General features: G+C 46.7%; 1 pseudogene; it reads left to right on the top strand.

The window, feature by feature from the left end:
* Positions 1 to 4,086: 4,086 nt before the first annotated feature.
* On the top strand, positions 4,087 to 8,293 carry LOC120792347 (annotated as a pseudogene).
* Positions 8,294 to 9,486: the final 1,193 nt, after the last annotated feature.

Here is a 9,486-nt window from a genome sequence, read left to right as displayed (position 1 = left end):
CTTTCTTTCACCCGAGTTGACTCCTCCGCACCTTCCGTACGTTGTAACGTAGAAAGAAACTCTCTGCCACTTCCCCTGAAGCCAAACTCAAGTGTTGTGGTTGTTGTTGTTGTTTTGGTCCTGGGAAGTGCAGGAGAACGCAGATTTGTAGTCCGGAAGTTGCAGCTGGAGCGCATGCGTCGTGAGTGAAGCGCGTCCAGGACTGTTTATCAGTTTTGTGTGTGTGCGTGTGTGTGAACAGTTGTTAAGGCCCAAAACGAGATTTTTTTTAATTCTTATTTTATTTTTGCAAAATAAAAAAAGTAAACAAACAAACATGATTAATAAAAAAGACGAATAAATAAATTTAAAAAAGTTCAAATGGGCAATAAATATACAAAGAATATTCATTTTTTTGTAGTTATTGATCTCAGTACGTATTCAGTCTCTGTTTTAATGTATTGTTTAATTTTTAAAAATATATTTATTTTTTACCCATTTGTCTGTTTGTATATTTATAATAAACTTGGACAAATATAAATAAATGTAGAAAAAATAAATAAATACATATAGAAAAATACATACAATAAATGCAGAAATAAATAAATGCATACAAATATATGAATACATGTAGAAATTTATGGGTCAGCACATGCAGTGACGGATTATTGTGCCTTCAAACCTCAGTCCAAAAACCAGTTAGACAAAACATCTGGATCTGATATTTCACAACGGTGCTGAAAAAAGACCTACTTCAGTCCTGCCTGCCTGATTTAAAACCTGCTCTAAACTCCAGAAAGACTAAATGCTGATTTTCCCGAGCAGCAGTTTGTCCTTCAAAACTCTAAACTTTTACTCAGAAACTAAAACTTCAAACTGGGTTCTTATAATAAACCATTATGACCATGATGGAACCCACCACACCGGCTACACTGGGTGGCGGAGATATCCTGTCTGCTCACGCCGCTGCCACTGGACCCTGTCGGCCACCAGGCAGCTGGTTCACTGTTCACATGACATTAAACAGTACTTGAGTAAATGTACTTAGTTACTTTCCACCACCGTGTGAAGGACAGAAAAAAACGTAACAACAGCAATACCAAAGAGGGGAACACGTTAAACTAATGCAGTCAAATCAAATCAAAAACAAGTCACATGGAAGGTCACCTGCTCTTTCAGATTTGACCCTTTTTAAATGGTTTTAGCAAGAGAAAGGCTAAAATTCCCCACGTCGAATGCAGCATCAGCACAGCAGGGCTGCGTGCACTGGCTGCGCGTGGCCGCAGCTGTGCAGATGTTCGGTGTTGTTTCAGCAGAGATGAACAGGGATGCTCCACTTCCTCCTCTCGTGTCAGATATCTTCCTCTTCCTGCTGGATTCCTCTTCCTCCCATTCTCCTCCAGAGCGAAGCGGCGTGGCGGAAGACGCCACGCGGGCACATGTGTGTGCATCCACAGTGTCCACAAACATGTCCCACCGGGCCGCAGCTCCTGTAGAAAAAAACTGAAACTGGAGGACTCGGCGTCTCAAGGCCACTTTGGTGATTCGGCCTCACTTCTCAAGTTTAGGCCTCGACTTTATCCAGACTAAGACGTTAGACCGACGTAATATTCAACACAGAATTTCTGCCTCTATTCATTTACTCTCAGTTGAAGCCACTCACATCTGCGTGAGGTCAAATTCTCGGCTTGATTTTCATTTCGAATCTTCATCCGTTGCCGTGCTGCTGGCGGTCACGGCAACCGGGAACACTGCTCCTCAACACGTACAGGCCTCGCACCTTCGTTTTGATTTTGATCAGGAGGAGAACATCTGGCTCCTATGAAAAGACACATAACCGCCTCTATCCTGTCTTTTTTTTTTCTCCTTTGAGGAAAACAGAAGGATACTTTGGGGAATTTAACCCCAAGTATCAGCAGAGAGCTGCGAGTGTTTACGTAACGGTCCACTGGACACTCAGTCAACTGAACCCATTGAGAATTATAAATTATGAAGATGACCAGTCATCTAAGCTTGAAACAGACCAACCTGCCCACGTGGCCGGGCTGATAATAAACCGAAGCCTCTACAGGATGAGGAGAGCAGGAGGAGAAATGTTTTTCTCCAGCTGCAGAACGCGAGTCAGCAGGACCTCCTCGCTTTAGGATGAAGTTATCTCGTCCCTTTCGTTGAGCCAAGAGGCGACCCGATCCGCTGGCCCGGTTTCAGCTTTTGCCTCAAGTGGAGATCCTTTAAAAGGTCCCTGAGGCCCTAGCAACTTGCCATTTAAATTTAAAGCTTACGAGTTGCAGTTTTTTCAGTGTTGCGTCGGCGTCTGTTTCCCGGTCGACATGCGTTTCCCCTTCATCCCACCCCCGGGATAATCCAAGTACATTTCTTCGTAGCAGCGGGATTTTCACAGGAAGCTCTCAGTTCGTGTGTGGCCAGCAAACTTGGTTTAGAGCTTCGTCCTTGTAGTTTATATCGAGTTCATGTGAGTCATGTTCCCGAATTACTGACTGTGTTCAGTCACAGAAGAAGGGGCCCGACAGTGGACTTTTGAACCGGGGACGGGTCAACAGGTCAAACCAGAAAGAGGAAGCGGGGCGTGGATTGTGACGCTAAAAGTGGAAAGATGAGAAGCTAAAAAAGGACGAAGTGAGAATAGATGTCCAGAATCAGAATCAGTCTGACACACATCCTGTTATCTGCTGAGGGACAAACAGCGCTGGAGAGTGAGACAGAGACGTAAAGATTAGAGAAACAAATACAACAGAGAAGAGACACACTGTACTGGGAAAAGAAGGTGGAGTCTTGTCAGTCTGGTGGAAGGGAACCACACCTGCTGGAAACGTTCTCTCCTGCCCGTCTGATCAAACGAGCAGCAGCGAGCGGCTGTTTTAGAAACGACTGAGCCCGAGAGGAGGGAAAGCGTCGAGAGAGACGCACCGACACGCTGTCGGTTTCAGTCTGCACATGGGACTTAGTGACACTAAGAAAAACCTAGAACCACACCGGCCCACTGTGAGTGATTCGCTCCTCGTCCAGCTGAGAGGCGCTCAACATCAGGCACCTCTTCCTCTGCTCTGCCAACACGAAGCGGGGCGGAGGAAGCGCTTTTCCCCACGTCGGGCCTTCGGCCTCTGCCACTGATGTTTGAAGAGTCTCCGCTTATGTTCATCGGCATGATCAGACGTATTGAGTCACTTGTTTCCACTGTTTCTCTAAACGAGGAAATGTTGTTAAATCACGTATCCGTCAAGTCACTGATCCCGAGCACGATCGGGACCAGCGTTCTGAAGCAGCGTGTTTGTTTTCCACCGAAACGTCCGATCCTGCAGCTCAACGTCCAGCGTCATTAAACTGGTTCGTGGTTCTGTTCAGCACCCGGTTCAGGTTCAGGGAAGATCCTGGTCTGGTTTAACACAGAAAAAGTTCACAGCGACCTCAGACACAAGCTGTTTATTTACACTGAACCCAAACCAACGTCTTTCCCGAACCTGAACCAAAGAGTCGTTGTTGCCCGAACCACAGACGGGACTCTGGGTGTGAACCTGGTCTCTGGTCCAGCAGTTGTTCGTCCTGTACGCCCACCAGCCACCTCCTGGTGACTCCACTGCTCTTCATAAATGTGTCACTTCATTCATTCATTCATTCAAAAAAAAAGGAAAGTTGCCTCTGAGCGCGATCCAGCCACAGATCATTATATTTCCTGTAAAATGTGTTCGCTGTTGCAGTTCAGTGTCATATGATCATATGAAATGTCTCAACAACGACTGGATGGACGAAGGTGACGGGACAGAATCCTGGCGTTCAGGGTTAATTAGCTAATGCTAACATCAGCGTGTCAGCACGGCAGGCTGAGGTCTAGCATCGAGCTAATAGCCTCACAGAGCTGCTAACATGACTGTAGACTAGTGTTGGCCAGAGAGAGAGAGCGATGAGAGGATGAGAACAGAACCACCAGTTTCCTGGAGAGAGAGAGCGAGAGGGGGATTGCATGAGAATAAAGAGGGGGAGGAACAGTCAGAAAGGGAGAGAAAGAAAGGAAGTGGAACTCCTGCACAGCCTTGAAACGGCTCAAACTTCACGCTCTGAACCACACTGCATGTGACTCTCGACCTACACCACAGCAGTAAATCACATCACAGGAAAAGCCAACAACTGCATGGGAACCTGACTGAACATCAGACCCTTCATACGGTGAGTAAACTCCTTCTAATAGATCTATACACAGAGCTGATACTGACTCACTCACCTACGCTTCCATCAAATGATGCTGATAGTTGTGTCGGTTCGCAGTTTTCAGTTTGGTTCGTTCTGCTGTGGGAGGCAAGTGAGCAACATGCAACATAACGTGAGCAGCGTAAGGGAAGCGCGAAAGGGCCACCGCCGGAGCATTTTGAACTGCAGGACCTTAAATATTCACAGAAATATAACGTCAGGGCCCATTCTGAGTCAGGGAGCAAGAGATAAAATTTCCATAAATTACATTACATTAAGGTCCTAACAAGCAACAAGTACTTTCCTTGTCGAGTAAACAGTCGAGGGTTAATTAATTCATCTTAAAGTCTATAAAATGTCAGAAAAAAGAGGGAAAATGACCGTGATTGTTTTTCAGAGGTGACGTCTTCAGTTATCGTGTTTCGTCCGACCAGAAAGTCGCGGTGACCCCTGTTGTTCTGAAACGCTGGCTTCGACCCAGAATGGTGTTACGGGGAGAAGGAAGCTGAGCTCACGGAGCGCCTGGTTTCGAGTGTTACTGTGGTAACACCGGTGAAGGGCTTAAAACAGTTCTGACGAGGTGCTGTGGGTTATTTGCTGTCACGAAGCGTCTGTGTTTCCCATGCAGCCGCGGTTTCTTACGATGCAGTGACCTTGTAAAGAGACAAATTTATGTCATGATATGTTTAGTTTATCCTGTAAAATATGACTTAATTCTTGTAATATTACAACTTTTTAATACTTTACTCTCCTGACATTTTATGTTTTTCTCAAAAAACTATGACTTTATTCTTGAAATCTCTTTCCCCCCATATTACGTAATACAAAAATACAATAACAGGGCGACAGTAATGGTTACTTATGAGAGGTCAAGTCACCCTTAGAATGATTTTACCCTCTAAATACAAAACGAGGCATTTGAATTTATGTTCCATTACTTTACGTGCTTCACATTGAAATGTAGAAGTAGCACAAGAAGATGAAAAAGACAAGAAAACGAAGAAAAGCACTACTAGTAACCACCCACACAGACCTCGGCAGTGCTGCGTTAGTTGTGTCTTGGCTGACTGACAGATTATACACACGTCCACGTGCTACGGACTCAACGCCCTTTTCACCACAAGATTCTAACGGACGAAAGGCCCCCAAGCTTTAGTCCAGTAAACGTGTTGCCATTGGGGAAAAGGCAGAAAAACTGCTCGATTGCCTGATTGATTGAGACCAGGGTCGCGACTGCAATCACACAGCAAGCTTTTCTTATTTTGGGGGTAATACTTTTGGGCTCGTGGCTAGGGCTATGTGGCAACGGGTGAAGAACAGAGATCGGAATGACTTGTCGTTGCTTCTCCTCAGTGCGAATACATTTCCTGTCTGTGGCTTTTAAGAACCACACTGAGCACTTCAGTGTGAGAACTTCTGGGCTCGCCACAATTTACCAGCTGGTGCGGTGATACGCGACAGAAAGACAGAGCTGTGGGAGAGGAATTCACTGCTGTCTTGTGTGAAATAATGTGACCGCCATAAACACAGGAGATCAGAAGACACGATATTTTTTCAGACAGGAACTTGATAATAGCTGACGATTCAGATCAGCGCAAGAAGCCGCAGTGTGATGACTTTAGCCTTTAGTGTTTCGGCTCCTTTATAGCCCCGACAGGTTGTCTTGGGTTGAACCCTCAGCAACGACCAACTGGGGAAACAATCACCTGGCACCAGCCGAAGTCGCAGGATCCACGCTGGGTCGGGTCAGGACGGGGGCTAAAAATAATTTAATCAGTCCTCTTGTTTTTACAAGAGTGGATGAAGCAGGACTGAAGTGGAGCCTGAGTGTGTGTGTTGGACTGGGATGAATCAGAAGTAGGGGGGAAGTGTGTGTGTGTGTGTGTGTGAACAGCAGGACAAACAGGAGTAAAGGAGGCTTTTTATTTGTGCACGTGCCTCAGTGTAAACAGAGCGCTGTGTGTTCGGTCCGTGAACACAAAAGGCTTCTGTGGGGAGTTAACGGGACAGACGGAAACTGCTTTTGTGACTCCTTTGTTGATATGTGAATGTAAAGTGAGTTACGGTGAGAACAAGACTATGAGTCTACAGCCCCGCTAGTGTAAAGAGAACCAAACTGTTACATAGATAAACCAAAGCCGGACTAGTATGAATTCTGATTTGATGATGGCACTACATGAAAAGTCAGAGGATCACCAACGTTAATGCAGTTCATCCTGAGGGGAACATGAATGTCTGAACCAAGTTTCATCACAATCCGTCCAGTAGTCGTTGAGACATTTCACTGGATGAGTGAGACGTTTGACCTGTAGTTGGTGCCAGGGAAAAAGTCAGAGGATCACCAAAGTCCTCAGAGTCTATCCTCTGCGGACCTCGAATTTCGGCAGCGAGTTTAAGGCCAGTCCGTCTGACAGTTAAGTCCAGGTCTTCCTCTCTGATTCGCAAACACGAACGTCACGGTGGCGCTAGAGAAAAAGTCAGGTGATCACCAAAGTCAGTGGGATTCGTCCTCTAGAAACCATGAACGTCTGTTCAAAATGTCACCACATCATGCCACAAAGAGGAAACTCCATATTACCGAAATATTTATTTTGATCCCAGACGAGCACCGAATTCGTCCCAACCTGGCTCAAGGCCGGACAAAGGAGGGGAGACCGAACACGAGTCGTGGCCAAAAACTAACTTTATTTTGCATAAGCGAAGGAGATTAACATAAAGGACATAAAAAGACGGCAGAAAGAAGAACGCTGGCTGACTGACACCAGTCTCTCCCGACCGACCCCTCCACCCGGGGCTCCTGCAGGGAGAGGCCTGCTCAGAGAGGGTCGTCACCAATATTTCAGTCTGGACTAAAGTGGTGCGCCGTCTGACGTTACCATCAGTAGAGCCAATGCCGGTAGTTGGTTAAAAACACAGATGCGTAGTATTGGCTGGCACTTTTTCATTGGTTTGTAATTTTTTGCTGTTTTACAGTATATGTGCGACGTTGATTTAACGACCAGGAGAAAACACAAAAATAGAATATGCGGGAATATATCACAGAATCATGATTATGTTTAAACTGTGTTGTGTTTCCAGGGATGGATCACCTCAACAACACCCGCCTCCCCACCAACCATTCAGACTTCAGCAGCACCTTCACCCTCAAGGTGCTCCCCCCGCTCTATTTCGTGATCTGCATTGTGGGTTTGTGCCTGAACGGCGTGACGCCTGGATCTTCTTCAGAGTGTCCAGCGACTCGGGTCTGGTGGTCTACCTGAAGAACATGGTGGTGGCCGACCTCCTCATGCTGGCCACCTTCCCCTTCAGGCTGGCGGTTCAGCTGGGTCTGGGCAGCTGGCGCCTCCACGTGGTCATCTGCCGCTACACCGCCGTGCTCTTCTACTCCTCCATGTGCATTGGGATCCTGTTCATGGGCCTCATCAGCCTCGAGCGCTTCGTCAAGATCGTCCGACACCTCCTCCTCCTCCTCCTCCTCCTCCTCCTGCAGGTCCAGTTTGGGTGGGATGTCCATGCTGCACCTCCTGCAGAACGTCAGCTCTGCCAGGGTGCTAGCGCTCCTCACCTGGAGCCTGCTCCTCCTCTGCGTCCTGCCCAACGTCATCCTGACCAGCCGTCCGGCCAACGAGGAGAACTCTCGGCACTGCATGCAGCTGAAGACGCCTGGGCGTGCAGTGGCACCGGTGTCACGCAGCTCTTCAGCGTGTCTCTGTTCTGGGTGGCGCTGGTCCTGGCCTTCTGCTACACCTCCATCGCCCACGGGTTTACCAGTCGTGCCCGCGTGCGCCGCAACAGCAGCGGCGTCTGCCGCAAGTCAACCGCAGCATCTTCAGCATCCTGGCGGTGTTCTTCGTCTGCCGTGCCGTACCACATCTGCCGTGCCGTACACTCTGAGCCAGATGCGTGGGCGCGGAGCTTCAGCCGGGGGCCCAGTTTCTGCTGTTCCAGCTGAAGGAGGGGCGCTCTTCCTGTCGGCGCTCAACGTCTGCCTCGACCCCTCATCTACGTCCTGATGTGCCGGACCTTCAGAGAGTCGCTGCTGAGAAACTGTCGGGAAAGAGAGCTGCGAGGAGGTCCCCTGACCACCGCCCAGAGTCTGAGCAACATCTAGGAGGAGGAGAGAGGAGACAAGGAGAGGTGGAGAGGAGAGGATATTTTAAAACCATAACCACTGTAATTTACCGCCAACAGACGCTGGAACTGAGCATCAGAGACAATAAAACCTTATCGTGAAGTGTCAGGTCTCCATCAGCTAAGCTGATTTTAAGAAGGATCAGTGCATCAACAATGCAACACTTAACATTGAAATGTAATCATGTAATAAGCTAATAGAAATGTGCATTAAAAAATACAGGATTATGTATATAAAATGGTGATCAATTAAATAACATTATGCTGTATATTATTAAATGAGATGTATGCAATACGTAGGATTCACAAAGCTTCAGATTCGTTTTATTTATTGATGAAGAACAAGGAAAAGGAAAAGGAACGGAAAGCAAAGGAAGACGCCACGTTGTGATCCTGGTTAGCCGTTGTGGAAGTGAAACTGGACTCTGGAGACCAGACTCTGCGGTGATGTCCAGTTCTCCTCCGGCATCACGTTACTGGTTTTTAACTGTTTAGTGAAATCAGCTGATGTGGTTTTGCGGCCCCGAGGTCGCGAGCCACTCTTCTCTCCGCAGCTTCGAATATTCGTACATCTGAGCTGAGGGTGTTGCTGAGGCTGAACCGTAAATTTTATTTAATCTCATGGATTCAACCAGCCTGTAAAGAACTGCTGAACTTTTTGCCTCAGGACTGATCAAATAAAATGTCATCAAATAAAACATTTGAGCTGTAAAACAACGTAAGAGTTCTTGCAGCTGCTTAAACACGTACTACTGTGTGTTGTTTGCGTTTCACTCCACAAGGGTGACGGTGTTTCTAAAATAAACCCAGACAGATATTTATTCTCTCCTCCCTCCTGGTTTTATCCTCCCTTTTAAGTCCTTCATATTCACATGTACATACACATCACTCTTCATTCTCACAGTCGCCCCTGAAAACTGACGCTGCCGTTTGCTGCACCTCCAGATGTGAATATAATCCTGTGTTAACACTGCCCTGCCGTGGTCACAGTTTGTAATTCTAATTATATATATATATATATATATATATATATATATATATATATATATGCACATTAATGAGGTCCATAAGTATTTGGACAGTGAGACAATTTTTCTTCATTTTGTCTTTGTAAACCACCACGTTGGAGTTGAAACTGAGGACTATGTAAGAAAAGCGTGGCCGTAATTCCTA

The sequence above is a fragment of the Xiphias gladius genome, chromosome 7 (assembly GCF_016859285.1).
Source record: "Xiphias gladius isolate SHS-SW01 ecotype Sanya breed wild chromosome 7, ASM1685928v1, whole genome shotgun sequence".
Taxonomy (NCBI): Eukaryota; Metazoa; Chordata; class Actinopteri; order Istiophoriformes; family Xiphiidae; genus Xiphias; species Xiphias gladius.
This window is presented reverse-complemented; position numbering and strand designations above follow the sequence as displayed.